This window comes from Lissotriton helveticus, chromosome 12 (assembly GCF_964261635.1).
Source record: "Lissotriton helveticus chromosome 12, aLisHel1.1, whole genome shotgun sequence".
NCBI lineage: Eukaryota > Metazoa > Chordata > Amphibia > Caudata > Salamandridae > Lissotriton > Lissotriton helveticus.
The window spans coordinates 175,986,568-176,002,273 of NC_136073.1; positions in this window are offsets into that span (position 1 = coordinate 175,986,568).

Sequence of the window (15,706 nt, forward strand, 5' to 3'; positions counted from 1 at the left end):
CAGAATTAAATTAAATACAGTAGGGAGTTAAGGTTGTAAAGGTCCTTTACAACCTTTACTCCCTACTGTATTTAATTGTTATCTGTCACCAGCACCTCTCACTTCACGCACTTTTACGTTTTTCTATGAGCACTAGAACTGTTACCAAAAATAGCCAATGACACTCCATTTTAGTTGTGCATAAATGCAATGTCATTCCAAACCTTGTGTCCCTTCATACATTGTCTAACAACTCCTGCTTGGACTTGTTTATACTAGTGCTTCTGACTTAAGCTGCCTCATAATCATTAGTAGCCCAGGCTACCTGAGGACCTCAGTGGCCTCACCCAGACCTTTGTTCTCTTTAAGCACGTTCATCACCCCTGGTCATATTACTGGGGTTCGTTTGTTCTCTAAATATATACTACCCCAGACGATGCATTGAAGCAATTTTTAACGAGTAGCACTATACTCTGTAAACTAAAGGATTAGTGGTAGATTAGTATAATGAAATATAAATTGTTAATTTTAGCGGCGGACATGTGTGTCTGTCAGTTTGATTGAATAGGATAAGTCTACCTCATTTGCCAAGACTGTAAATAACTACAGTTCAAACTTTGGGCTAAACTTGTGATGTTTTTTAAGTGATGCCACACCTTCCCAGCCTATTTGTGTTTTAAATAAAATAGAAAGGCAAGGGGATTAAAAAATATTGGCCACCAACAGTGGGTTGAGAGTGTATTTTATTTATTTTTATTAGATTTTTATTTAATGCAATTGTATATAGCGCAGACTTTACCCAAAGGTGTCAAAGCGCTTTACAATAGAACCAAGTACGTTACATGAGGATTTACATACTTACCCAGTACAGATACAAACGAGATAGATGAAAAAGTAAAATAAAACAATAGATGGCAGTCACACAAAAATCAAAAACACAATAGGATTAGGATCATACAGGCATAGATTACATATTTAACACATTCTAAGAGCTTCCTTGAGGGGCATGAAAAGAGATGTATTAATTCTGGAAGTGTCTTTGGAAGAGAAGAGATTTGAGGTCAGTTTGGAAAGTCCGGGTAGAGGTGGTAGTACGGAGTAGTGGAGAAAGCGAGTTACAGATTCTGACTGCATTGCCTGAGAAGGATTGAGCCATCGACCTTTCACTTTTGAAGGTGGGGGCTCAGGCATTAATGTTTCCGCATTGAGTGAAGATCTAGAGCCTCCAGATATTTTAAGTGTATTTGCCAGGTATCGAGGGGAGGAAGTGTGCAAGGCTTTGTGGGTGATACATGCAAGCTTGTAGATTGATCTTGCTTCGATGGGAAGCCATCAAAGAAAAAAGAATGGGTGTGATGTGGTCACTTCTTTTGGCCCCAATGACAAAACGAGCTGCTGAATGGAGTATGGATTTGAGAGGGGAAATGTGAGATTTGGGGAGGCGAGCAAGCATTCAATTGCAATAGTCCAATCTAGAGAGAACCAGAGATTGGACCAAGGTTTTTAGGTCTATCTTCTGAAGGAAACGTTGAATTCCCCAGAGAAGGCGCAGTTGGTAACATGCATTCTTTGCAACGGAATTGATGTGGCAGTGTAGATTGAGCCTTTTGTCAAGAATTACACCAAGAGATTTAGCGCTGTTGACAACGATAGGTTTGTTGTTCAGCAAGTTCATTTTATTCATCAAAGGTTGAACAGGAGGAGGAGAGAGTGAGGTCGAGAGGAGGAGGAATTCAGTTTTGGAAGGATTCAGAATGAGTTGATGAGCTAATATCCAGTTTTGAATAGAGTTGAGAGTAGAGTTGAGGATTGAGATGTCGTGTGAGGAAGACACCTTAAGTTAGATTTGGGTGTCAGAAATAGAAGAAAGCACCCTGCCTAAATTGATAGATATTGGTCCCCGATGGGATCCATAGGGGGTTTAGGGGGGAGCAACCAATGACCGAGGCCAGGAAGGCGAATAAACCACACTTTTTGTAGAAAAAATATATATTTTTAATTATAGTTATTTCGATTTAATCTAGTGCAATGATTTACATTGATCGGAATAGTCACATAATACAGTTACATAAAATCATTCAAATTTGATCCTCATATCATCAATGAAAAAAGTCAAGGGTGTAGATAATAAAAATATATGTGCAGTGTTTGTAGATTTGGGTGTCATCAGCACAGAGGTGATAAAGTATCCCAGATTTCCTTTAGAGATTACCCAATAGTTCCAAGTAAAGATTGAACAGAGTGCGTGCGAGTATTGATCCTTGAGGGACACCTTGACCTACCGCCATTGAAGACGAAAGGCTGTTCGCTATTTTAATCACTTGAGATCTGTCATAGAGGAATGAAGAAAACCATTTAAGCACTGTGCCTTCCAAGCCCATTCTCTGTTTTAAAGTGTTTAGGAGAGTGTTGTGATTAACAGTGTCAAAGGCTGCAGAAAGGTCTAAGAAGAATCAGAAGACAAGACTCCCCCGAGTCAAGAACAAGCAGGGCATCGTCGATCACTTGCAGCAGGGCTGTTTCAGTGCTGCAGTCTTGCATGAAACCAGTTTGGAATTAGTTGAGAAGATTGTGATACTTAATATTTAGGGTAAGTTGTCTCCAGTATTAGGGGTGTCTTTCATAGATTCACATGCCTGAATCATTCCCCGTCGTCGGAGTGGGAGTCCCACGGTACATAAAAAAGCAATAATATGCCATAATATATATAGCAAATATCAAAAGTACCAAACCAGGAAGTAAAGTAGCACCAGCTACAGTAGAAAAAACCTAAACACTTGTGACCCTCCTAGTCATTATGTGTTAGTCCAAACTGCAGCCAATCAGGGGACAGCACCCACCAGAATGTCCTCCCCAGAGGCTCAGGCTCTCAGATTTTCTACCGCATGTCGTGTGAAGGGAGTCTCCCTGAGCTCTGCTCAGTTTTCTTCAAGATTAGTTAGTTTCTTCAAGTTTTTCAGATGTCTACTTCTAAATCCCTGTTCAGGGCTTGTGATTCTTGTGGGAAGCTTAGGCTATTCAAAGAAGATCCCCACAAAAAATGTTTATATTGCCTTTATCCTGACCATAAGGCAAAGGAGTGCAAGATCTGCCGGACCTTCCCCCCTAAGACTATCAAGGACAGAGAAGGGCGACTGCTGTTGTGGCTTAACCGACTCAAGGATAAGGAGGACCCTTTGTCTGAGGTAGGAAGCATTGCCTCTGGTTCTTCACGACTTTCCATTAAGAGGAAGGCTGAAACTGAAGTTTCATCTCCAAGGGCGAAGGTGGCAAAAAAGGCCCAATCCTCTCTGGATTCTTCTGGGCCTAGTGTTTCAAAAAAGACTCTTCCACCTGTTAAGACGGATAATACGCCCTCTAAGAAGTCTGGGAAATCTGCAGTTCCCAAGAAATCTTCACAGTCTGTGCCTCCTCAATTGCCACCTTTGACAATTTCAACGTCAAAAAAGGATTGTGTTTCCACTCATGTGGCCACGTCTACCACCTGCACGATGACTTCTCCTCACCTAAGCCAGCTCTAGTGATGTTTTCGGCCTCATCGCCTACGCTGGTCCATGTGCAGATCAGGCCTATCTCGTCTTCGAATATAGTCCCGTCGACGATGGCTAAGGTACCGTCGACGAGCTCCTCGTCTACGAATCTAAAGTCGACGGTTGGCTTCTCGTCGACGATGAAAATTGTGCCGTCGACGAGAGCATCGTCGACGACGCTCTCGCCAACGACGTTGCCGTCGACGATGAAATCCTCGTCGACGATGAAATCCACGTCGATGAATCTACCGTCGACGACCTTGACGACGTCCCCGTCGACGAAGTTATCGTCGACGACCTCGTCGACGAAGATATCATCTAAAAAGTCGTCGTCGACGAAGATAGATCAATCGTCGACGATGGTACAGTCGACGAAGCAGAAAATTCAGCAGCAAAAAGCAGGTTCGTCGGCGACGGAGGTGATCCCATCGACGCCACCACTGTCAAGCTGCACTACATTACAAGTCTGGTCAGCACAGCCATCTGGGATACCGTTGCCCTCACCTGCAACTACAGCTACGCTGTTAAAGAAACGGGTTACTAATGAGGAGATTCCTTCTACGCTGGTAGTGCCAGAGAAGCTTTTGGATTCTGATGAGGAAGGATCCTACGAGGATGAGAACTTTGGATTGGCCAGAAGTCCGTCTGACCTCCAAATTAAGATTCAAGACGGTGATACGGAGGATGATATGCAGGAAACGGAGCCCTTATCACATGAGGACAGGCCTGCTCCCGGCATGCAAATGCCTGAGGAATTGTTTCGCAATCTACAATACATGCTCAGCGACTACTATAGGCGTTTTCCACCTTCAGAGTCAGGTGACTCTCATGTATCTACGCCAAGACCTAAAACAGCGACGCCGCTTTCAAAGCAGGCACAGCCAGTTGTTTCTGTGACGTTGGAGGAAGGACATCCAGCATTGTCTGCGTCACAAGTCATGGCTCCTCAAACAGAGGATAATGAGTACTCGGGTAATGAGGAACAGGAAGAAGGAGAGTTAGATAATAGGTCAGAATCGTCAGAGTATGAGGATTACAATGCTAACACACCCTCTCCGGCAGAGCCTACAACATCAGAGTCACCTCCTGTGGACATTGCCTCATTCCACAAGATCATGGATAGAGCAACAAGGAGGTTCCTGATAACTATGGAGTCAAAACAAGAAGACTGCTTCTTGTATGACTTCAAGTCTTCGCCACAGAAATAGAGTTGGACCATTCCAATCATAGATTTCATATGGAAGGAAGGAATGAAGATCATGTCCAAACCAAATTCTTTGCCAGCAGTGCTCCCGAGAGTGGATAAAAAATATAGGGCGCCAAATTCATCTCCAGCGTGCCTCATTGGACAAGCGAAAGCAGACTCTGTGGTAGCGCAGGCAGCGCAAAAGAGATCTACTAACCCAACATCTCAGGTCTCTGTTCCACCAGATAAAGACGGGAGACGTCTGGATTCAATCGGGAAAAAAGTTTCTACAATTGCAGCTACAACTATTAGAGCCGCTAACTCTCTAGCCATATTAGGGAGATACGATAGGCAGATGTGGTCGGACATCTTGCCGTATGTGGACAAACTTCCCGAGCCAGATCGTGTTGAGGCAAAGAAGATCCTTCAGGAAGGAGAGTGTGTCTCATCTGAGATAATTGATGCTGCAGTGGACGTTGCTGCCACAGGTTTTCGTCAGCTAGCGGGTGCAGCTGTTCTCAGGCGGCAAGGATGGTTGAAGGCAACATCCTTTCGGCAGGAGGTCCAAACAAGGATTATAGATATGGCTTATGATGGGGAGTATTTATTTGTAAAGCATGTTGACGATGCTCTGGAAGCCATCAAGAAGGATACTGAGACAGCACGTTCACTGGGCACTTTACAATACAGGAAGTCTTCCTTTCGTGGAGCAAGAGGAAGAGGGAATTTCTCTAATAGAGGAGGCTATAACCAACAGCGCTCCTATACTTCCGCCCAGGGAAACCAAAGATACCAGCCATATCGTCAACAGACTTACAGACAGAGAAGAGGAAATTTTTCTCAGTCTCGAGGAAAATCCAACTATCGTGGAAGAGACAATAAAAAGTGAGAAACGCATCCTGCCGCCACTTTGTCCCAACCCGAACCAAATTGGAGGAAAAATATCCCAAAATTACTTAAATTGGTCCAAAATTACCACGGACAAATGGGTTCTGGATGTGGTGGCCAGAGGTCACATTTTGGAATTCGTAAAAACTCCTCCAAACTCCCCCCCAAGAGGACCACCTCCAGCACATCTCAAGGAGCTTTTTATCCAGATCAACACTATGATTCGAAAAGGAGCAATAGAAAGGGTACCTCATCATTAGAAAGGAAAAGGCTTCTACTCAAGATTTTTCCTTATTCGCAAGAAGTCGGGGGAATGGCGACCCATCCTCGCCCTGCGTGCTTTCAACAAATTCCTCAAAAAACTGTCATTCAGAATGCTGACACTTCAAGAAATCCTCCATTTTCTTTCGGCGGGAGAGTATATGGCAACACTCGACCTTCAGGATGCATACTTCCATGTTCCAATTTTTCCCAGGCACCGGAAGTTTCTAAGGTTCAGAGTGGCTGGCAGGGACTTCCAGTTCAAAGTTCTTCCCTTTGGACTGCGCTCAGCCCCCAGAGTGTTCACAAAGATACTGGCCCCGGTGGCAGCCCACCTTCGGTTACAGTCAATACAGATATATCCATATCTAGACGATTGCCTTATAAAGGCCAGTTCTTTCAACATGGTAAAAACTCACATTCAAAAAACTCTGTCACTGATGCAAAGCCTGGGTTTCTCAGTGAACTTCGAGAAATCGCACCTAACACCAGCAAGGAGAAAGACTTTCTTGGGAGCGACACTGGACACCAAGCTCGCCGAAGTATTTATCTCAAAGGAGAGACAGGAAAAGATACAGCGACTGGCGGCTGCACTGTTGTTAAAAAGGTGCGTTTCAGTACGCATGTTCAAGTCCTTCATAGGGATGATTTCTTCCTGTATTCTTCTCACCCCCAACTGTCGTCTTCGGATGAGGCCCTTGCAAGAGGAGCTCAGTCGCCAGTGGATACAGGTGTCGGGGTCCTTCGAGGACATCATAAAGATCACACCACGGATGCGAGAAGCGATCCAATGGTGGAGTCAAGGTTGCAACATACAAGTGGGATGCTCTTTCCTCACGGAAGTGCCCAGGTTCATAGTGACGACAGATGCTTCAATGACAGGCTGGGGTGCACACCTCCATGGCATGACGGTCAGCGGGAAATGGGACAAAATCCAAATGAAATGGCACATAAACAGGCTAGAATTGCACGCCATCTTTCTAGCCCTGAAGTCCTTTCAGGCGACCCTAGAAGGTGCCACAGTCTTGGTTTGGACAGACAACACCACCTGCATGCATTACCTAAACAAGCAGGGAGGCACAAGATCAGCACGGCTGTCGCACCAGGCACAAGAGATTTGGAGTTGGGCCCTGACTCACAATATCCAGCTGTCAGCTGTTCATGTCCCGGGAATCGCGAATGTGTTAGCGGACTCTCTCAGCAGATCCACAGGTTACACTCACGAGTGGGAACTACATCAACCATCTATAGACCGCATCTTTCAGACATGGGGGCATCCGGATCTGGATTTGTTTGCGACGCATCAGAACCGGAAATGCCCATACTTTGCAAGCTGGGTTCCCCATAAGGACTCATGCGGGGATGCCCTTTCGATGAGTTGGTATCAAATATTCGCTTACGCTTTTCCACCGATACCACTGATCCCGAAAGTCATCAAGAAGATGAAGAAGCAACCATGCCGGTTGATACTGATTGCTCCACGATGGCCCTGGCAATACTGGTTCACCGAGCTGCTCCTTCTCTCGGAATGCAACCCTATCCAACTTCCTCGCATTCCGAATCTTCTCTCTACCCACAAGGGTAAAGTGTACCATCCAGACCCGAACTCGCTGAAATTGTCGGCTTGGCTCCTCAGCACATGGAATTTGCACACTTAAACATTCCGCATGATTGCCAGGAGGTACTGGCGAAGGCCAGAGCTCCATCTACGATCAAGACCTATAAACTTAAATGGAGGCGTTTCTGTGCATGGTGCCAGTCTAATGGTCTTCATCCCATTGATGCCAAGCCAGAGCAAATTGTACCCTTCTTTTTGCACTTGGCCAGATTGGGTTTGGCGCATTCTACTCTTAAGGTCTTCCTAGCTGCCATTTCCAGATTTCGTCAGGATGGATCAAATTCTTTGTTTTCTGTGCGGATTATACAGCAATTTTTCAAAGGATTGTTTCGTATGTTTCCGCCTGTGCGGAAACCTTCTCCTACATGGCATCTGAATGTCGTACTAACTCAGCTCATGCGTCACCCTTTCGAGCCGATCCATAAGGTGGACCTAAAATTTGTAACATGGAAAGTGTCATTGTTACTGGCTTTAACATCTGCTAGAAGAGTTAGCGATGTTCAGGCATTCACAACTAAATCGCCTTTCATCCAATTTACCACTGACTCGGTAGTACTACGTACTAATCCAACGTACATGCCAAAAGTGCCTTTGGATTTTCATCTGAATGAGCCGGTTGTCCTCAAGACATTCTTTCCAACCCCACAGTCTGCGGCTGAACGAGCACTGCATTTGTTGGATATTAGGAGATGCCTCAAGTTTTACCTATCAAGAACCTCTACCATCCGCAAAACAGACCAGCTGTTCGTGGCTTATGGGCGGCAGCGCCAGGGCTGTGCAGTTTCAAAACAGACCATTGCTAGATGGGTCTCCTCTACAATTGGACTTTGCCATCAGCAGGCCGGTAGACCCTTACAGGCCTTGCCAAGAGCACATTCTACTAGGGCGGTTAGCTCTTCCACTGCCCTTTTTGCTGTGGTGCCTCTTTGACAGATCTGCAGAGCTGCTACGTGGTCTAGCAGGCCCACCTTTACTAGACACTACTGTCTAGATTCAGCAGACGACGCAGATGCTTCGGTTGGAAGAGCAGTGCTGCGCAATCTTTTCAAATAAGGTGAGCCTCTGTTACCACCTCCTCCTCTATGCTCTTTAGACGTTTTTTTGTCAGATGTTGATGATTATTGTTATACATGTATACTGTATATATATATATATTTGTTACTCTGACGTCTACGAGCGTTATGCTGGGATTACTGCTTACTATTCTGATTCAGGCATGTGAATCTATGAAAGACACCCCTAATACTGGAGAAGAACAATAGTTACTTACCTGTAAACAGGTGGTTCTCCAGTATTGGTGTCTTTCATAGATTCACATGCAACCCGCCCGCCTTCCCCCTAGAGACTCACTCAGGCATTAGGGGGTTTCACTCCTGTGCGAGAAAATCTGAGAGCCTGAGCCTCTGGGGAGGACATTCTGGTGGGTGCTGTCGCCTGATTGGCTGCAGTTTGGACTAACACATAATGACTAGGATGGTCACGAGTGTGTAGGTTTTTTCTGCTGTAGCTGGTGCTACTTTACTTCCTGGTTTGGTACTTTTGATATTTGCTATATATATTATTGCTTTTTTATGTACCGTGGGACTCCCACTCCAACGACGGGGAATGATTCAGCCATGTGAATCTATGAAAGACACCAATACTGGAGAACCACCTGTTTACAGGTAAGTAACTATTGTTCTTCTCTACACATCTTTCTGTGATTTTCGAAAGAAAAGGGAGGTTGATGATGGGGCGGAAGTTGTTGAGGTCGTTTGCATCAGCAGAGGTTTGTTTTTTAGAAGTGGGGTAACCTGTCCTGTTTTAAGGGCAGCAGGAAGGGAGCCTTGGCTGAGGAAGAGGTTAATGAGACTGGTCCAATAGTAAAGAGTGTGGGGGTAGAAGTCAATGGCGATGTAACTCGGGATGTGGTCGGAAGAATGGTTAGAGGGTTTCATTTCAAGAATGCATTTGAGGAGGGAATCTTCAGAGATTATGTCAAAGTGCTGCCAAGTGACTAAGGATTTGCGCTCCTCTACGGGAGTAGGGTGAATTCTGCTGCTTTCTTTGGAGAATCTTCAGGCTTGAAGGTTGAGGGAGAGACATTTGTATTTTTGATGAGGTAAAATAGTTTTTGGGTCTGTTTTTGGATGAGTCGAGGAGGGTTCTGAAGTGTGACACTTTTCATGGAAGATGTGTTTGTGGTATTTTGATCTTGCTGAGCGCAGAATAGAGAGATTAGTGGTGGATGGTGATTGTCTCCATTGTTTCTTCAGGAGTCTCAGGTTCTTCCTCTCTGCATAATGGGATTTATTGAACCATGGAGAAGAAGGAATAGGCCTTTTCCTTTTGCTTTGAAGTGAAGCAACATTATCAATTTCGACTGCAAGGCTGGAGAGGCATGGGAGTTAAGATCGGTGACATCTGAATTAGGGTCTAATGTTGGAAGTGATAGCATGGCAGAATCGCAAAGAAGGTCAAGGTCAATATTTTTGGTGTTACAGAACCAGGTAGTAATCAATTTATGTTCACCAAGAGTTACATAGGGAGATAGGTGAAGGGAGAAGGGGATGAGTAAGTGGTCGGACCAGTCTACTGGAATAGGGACAGCAATAGTTTGCATATCTGCTTTGGCTACAACAAGGTCAAGAATTGAGCCCTTCAAGTGTGTTGGTTCTGTGTAGTGGTGGATAAGATCAATATTTGAGAGAAAAGTGGCTAGCCTATTGGCTTTTGAGTCTTCCAAGGAGCCCCGGTGGAGATTAAAGTATCCCAGAAAAATCTGTCTGTCACTTTGAGAGTATTGGTGACTAGTGAAAGCGGTGAGTTCCTACAAGAAAGAGGAGCAGTCACCGGACGGGTGATGAATGGAATGAAAGCTGAAAGGGGAGCAGTGTTGCACTTGAAGCTCCAGAGAAAGGCATTCAAATGAATGGAAGGAGCTGTTAGGAAAAACCTTGAATTGAAGGGAGTTTCTGAAGAAGATTGCAATATCTCCCCCCAACTTCATCTGTTCTATCATTTCTAAAGATGGAGTAGTCAGTGGGTAGTAGAAGATCAAAACTAGGATGAGAGGTGTCATACCAGGCCTCAGTGAGGAAAAGAATGTCAAGATTGTGTAGAGTGATGGTGTCAGACATTTCGAGCTTGTGTTTAACTGCAGATCTGCGGTTTTGTAGCAAGTAGCGCAACTGTGACAGGACTGTTCTGGTGAAGGGGGCGATTGTGCTTATAGGGGTGATATGGATAATGTTCCTGTATGAGGGTGCCAGGGTAGAATAAGGCTGATGTTTAGTTTTGGCAGAGGAGATGGTCGGGATAGTGCACAGAGTAGACGTAATTGGAGAGGAGAGGGGATGGGGGATGACGTTAGAAGACTTGTAACTAGACAATAAATTAGCGATGTATGCAGCTGACAGATTATGTGTGACTTTTTTGGGGCAAGGAATTCCTCTGGAGTTTGGGGAAGTGGGAGTTTGCCAGGGGAAATAGGTTGTTGGGAAAGGTGGACAATTTAGTACTTAGGAGTGAGATGGAGGCTTCAAGCTGGGAGTTAGAGGAGATGAGAAATCCTAGTTTGTTTTCCAAAGAGAGTAGGGCTGAGCACGGAATACTGGGAGGATCGATAGGTTCCGGATTGAGTTCAATTGGCGAGTAATGGGTGGGGGTGAGGAAGGAGTAATGGGGTGCAGGAGTGAAAGGTGGAGGTAGATGGTGGTTGAAAGAAGTTTTTGGTGCAACTGAGGTGAAAAGAGTTATCTTTGCAGCTGTTGAACCGAGGAGAAGAATTGAGTTCAAATTTAGGAGGAGATGGTGTGGAAATTGGAGGGAGGGCTGAATGCGGGGAGGGGGAAGAGGGGAGTCGTGAGTGAAAGGTGGAGATAGATGGTGGTTGAAGGAAGTTGTCGGTACATCTGAGGTGGAAAGAGTTATCATTGCAGCTGTTGAACAGAGGAGAAGAATTGAGTTCAAATTTAGGAGAAGACGGGTATGGAAAATTGAGAGAGGAATGCGGGGAGGTCAAGGAGGGGAGTCATGGATTGGCAGGAGGTTAGGGGAAAAGAAAGGAGAATGGGCTGGAGAGGTCCTGTGGACTAGGAGAGGTGAATGTAAGGGGGCTGGCACTAAATAGAGCGGGGGTATTGACCTAGAAGGCTGTTGAAGGGAGAGTATGTATGACTGAAGAGGCTATCAACCCTGTGCCGAAAATTTCCCACAAAATGTTCACCATCTTGAGATTCCTTTTTTCACTATTTGGTTTGGAAACATGTATCTATCTGGTTGGTTCTGGTAAAACCCACCTATATGTCAATAATATACTGGCTGCACAGACAATGTCAGAATACAACTGACTTCAGAATATGAGACTCTTGGGAGCTGCAGACTTTGAAATTAAATTGATAAATATATTTTTTAGAATCATTGAGTCAGATTTTGTCTTTGCAGATATAGGTGAGATTGCCTTTCAAGTGCCGGCAGCTGTTGGGGAACACTAGATGGAATTTGTGTCTCTGGGAGCTAAGTGACTCTCTGTGTCAGGCATGTGCCTCTTTCAAACCAGAAGAGAAACAATGAAAACAGAAAAAGAAAAATGGTGGCCATGGTATGCCGTGGCGTAAAGTCATGCTTCAGTGAATGCCCTGGAATTAAATCCGCTTTAAAGGGCCTCTGCTTCTTTACAAAGGACAAAACCTCAGACTCTGAGAAGGCAGAATTAACAAAGACTCAGTGAAGTTTAGATTTTGGTGAGGAACAGATCTACCACTGGGGCAAAAGACGCTGCAAAAAACCACTGACAGAACTGTTGAGATTAAAAAACCATAAACATTATCCACTGGGGTCTTCTGCGTCCAAACTGGTAAGAGAGCATTGGACTTCAGGTCCGAAAAGGGACAATTGGAAACATGTCAAAAAAGTCAAAGACCAGAAAGACAACTCGACTCCCAAAAAGGGTGACTAACCTCAACTGGATATACTTTCCTTCTAGGAATAGTATTTAGATTCCAGCCTCAAGACCTAAGTTGGAAAAATATGACAAATTTTGTAAAAGAAATTCCAAGTCTACAGCATCAAACCTTAAGGTTTGGCTACCAAGAATTTTTTTTTCAAAGAAGCACTCAATTCTTCTATGATTCCTAGACGTAATTGCTAGAACAGACCCAAGGAAAAGGTCAATTCAACCTAGTGTCATCCTCCTAATGCTACTCAAGTGCAACATGTCACTGGTGACTCAGCTCGTGAACCAGTAGACAGCACTGTATTCCATACCTGAAATATTTCAAGCTGTGGGTGGAGATGTAACTATTAACTGGGAATGCATTCAGGAGGACATTCAGCTGGTTGTCCAGCTCAAGTGATTGACTTCTACATTTTACGCTCTTTACCTCCCAGATTCGGTTTCAGTTCATCAAAACTTATTACGGATAACAGCTCAGACTTATGCTGTAATTAAATGCAATGGAAGGATAAGGCAAATGTTACCAAGTGTTCTCCAGCAGGGTAGAGATGATTTGGAATAACCAAAATCTGTTTCATCCAGAGTCGAGTGCAAATATATTTGACATCAACATCCCATATACGTTTGTTCCCATGCTGCAACAGCTTGGGAACAAATCTATATGGGATGCTGAGGCTACCAGCCTCCACTACAGTGCCACCGCCAGATCTGGAGAGTAAACAAGCATTGGCAAAGCCAATAAATAGGCCTCACTTTTGCAAGAGTTAGAGTTCTTGGTGTTGTAAATGACAATGTCTTTTACCCATATGTTGTGTAGTGGAATTGTGTGGGTTAGAGGGGAATTGTTAATTGTGCAATTGTGTGGTGTGGAGTGGAGTGATGTAGTGAAAGTGTGTGGATAGTAATTATGTGATATGGAGTTTACTGGAATAATGTCGAGTGAGATTGTGTGTCATGGAGTGCAATTATGTGGAATGGTATTTTGTATTGTGGAGTGGTATGTAGGGTATTAGTGGAGTTTAATTATGTGGTGTGCTGTTGAATTGTGTGGCATTTTGTGGAATTCTGTGGTGTGTATTGGGTGTATGTGGTATGTTGTGTAATTGTGTTGAGTTGAATTATGTGGTGTGAATGGAATGGAAATGTGTGGAGTTCAATTGTGTGACGTGGGAACTAAGTGGCGTTGAGTGAAATGCTGATTGGAATTATATGGCATGATGTGGAGTGTATTTATGTGGATTGTTGCTATGTGACAGTGGTTTCATGTGGAGTGTATTTATGTGGTATTGAGTAGATTGTAGTTATGTGGAGTTGAATCATGTGTTGAGTGGTATTGAATTTTGTGTCTGTGAATTGTGTGGTGTTGTGTGTCACATTAAACATCCAGGTATGCTACACAAAATTGGAAGCTCTGGATAAACCGACGGAGAAATAGATAATAAGCTATCACAGAAAATTACAAAATAAAATAAAGATCTGGCTATTCCCTAAAACAAATTTCAATGGGCCTCAACTGAAAATAATTGATGGTCTGTTTATACAGACAGTGACCTCATCTCTCACACTCTTTTGAGCCTCACATCATGCAATAAAGTGCTGCGAAATTAATGGTGCACCCATCCAAAAGTCATACTCCCAAACGTGGCTACTTATAGGCCACATCTCACCCAACATTCTTCCAATCATGCATGATAGAGTAGCTATTTACTTCTCGAATCCGAAAGCGCTTAGGTGCTTAGAAGAGGTACAATAGTGCCATATAAATGCCAATACAATACTGCTTGCACTTCATTACTGACCCATCAGTGTATACCTCTAAGCACTGCCCTTGCTGCAATTATTTGGCTACCATCTGTGAGCGGGGCCCACCGAACATGAACTTGTTTATAATAACAGACAGGTTAAAAGAACGTTAATAGAATGTTGCCATAATGATACACACTCAATGCTTTCACTCCTTTTAAACACTAAAACATGTAATGGTGATTCACAGTTTTATCAATGATGGTTATAAATATTTTCATTTGGTTTAGATTTTCCCTGTAAGTAAATTACTGTGTAAAAGTCACAGTAAACTGTGAAATTACATTAACCGAGGACACTAAATGAAACGCAAATTAGGAGGCAGCCCATAGATGTCAAATCAAAGTTAAATGAAATGCTCTAAAAGAGGAGAAAGTCAAAACTGGAAGATCAGGAACTGTGGTGTAATAGGATATCATTGATGATAACCATATAGTTTGAAAGCTCTTTGTATTACAAATTTAGATAATCTTCAAGCAGATAATGCAATGTAAGGTGTTTACCTGAAAAATTGTTACATTCGTATGTAGCACAAGCGCTGGAAGTTATATTTTGGCAAATGAGCGTATCCTCTGCATATTTTCAGCGAGCGGAGGGCATGGTGTACTTTAAGGCAGCCAATCGAGAATCCAAAACAACCTCTCCCTGGGAGGTGTCGGCAGCCCCAGAACTACATATATCATGATTCCAGGACAAGAGACATTGTCCTACATCGCGCGCAGTAAGCTGGAGTATCCATGGTTAATTCAATTTACCATACCATACACTTTTTCTGTTCAGTTGTGTTAAATGCTACAGACAAAAAGTGAAATGCATGAGCTGCAGACTACAATACCGGGTGGAAATTCTTTGTTACGGCACTCCTATTACCTTTGCAGACATCATAGCGCAATCGCAAATATCAAGCGGTTCATATTATCTGGAGAATCATAAGACTGGCATTTTACCTTCTGTGAATCAGTATAGTCCATGGCAGAAGTACCTCCCCCAGAGAGTCAAGCCTGGCAGGGACAGGGTGATCCAGGCAAGCAAATTTCTCAGTAGAGGCGCTGTGGTGAGCAATGATTTAACAGAGGCAGCAAACAGCTATGAGGGAGGGGGTTGGGGCATGCAACAGGCGCACTGCGAAAACAACATTTGATCTCGGTCGTTGAATGTTCTACAAATGTAACAAGATAAGTACATGTTTTACAGCTCTGTTTACAATGGCACTGTAGTAAGTGAAAATACAAGTGCTCCTACCAAATGAACCCACCTAAAGGGAAGCTTCTCCAACATGGGCAGGAAACAAAGAAATAAATAGTGCTCAAAAACGAACAGATAAGCACCAAAGTATAAAGATACCAGTAATTGGGCAGTGCTCCTTGGGTGGAAATAAAACTCAAAAAGGAGGGACAAAGAGCAAAGATTAACCACTAGCAAGCAAGCCTTTTTAAAGAACAATGGAAGTAACGAATAAAAAAGGCAATGGGCAGGCTGTAAGCCCACAAAGTGTATGCAACTCG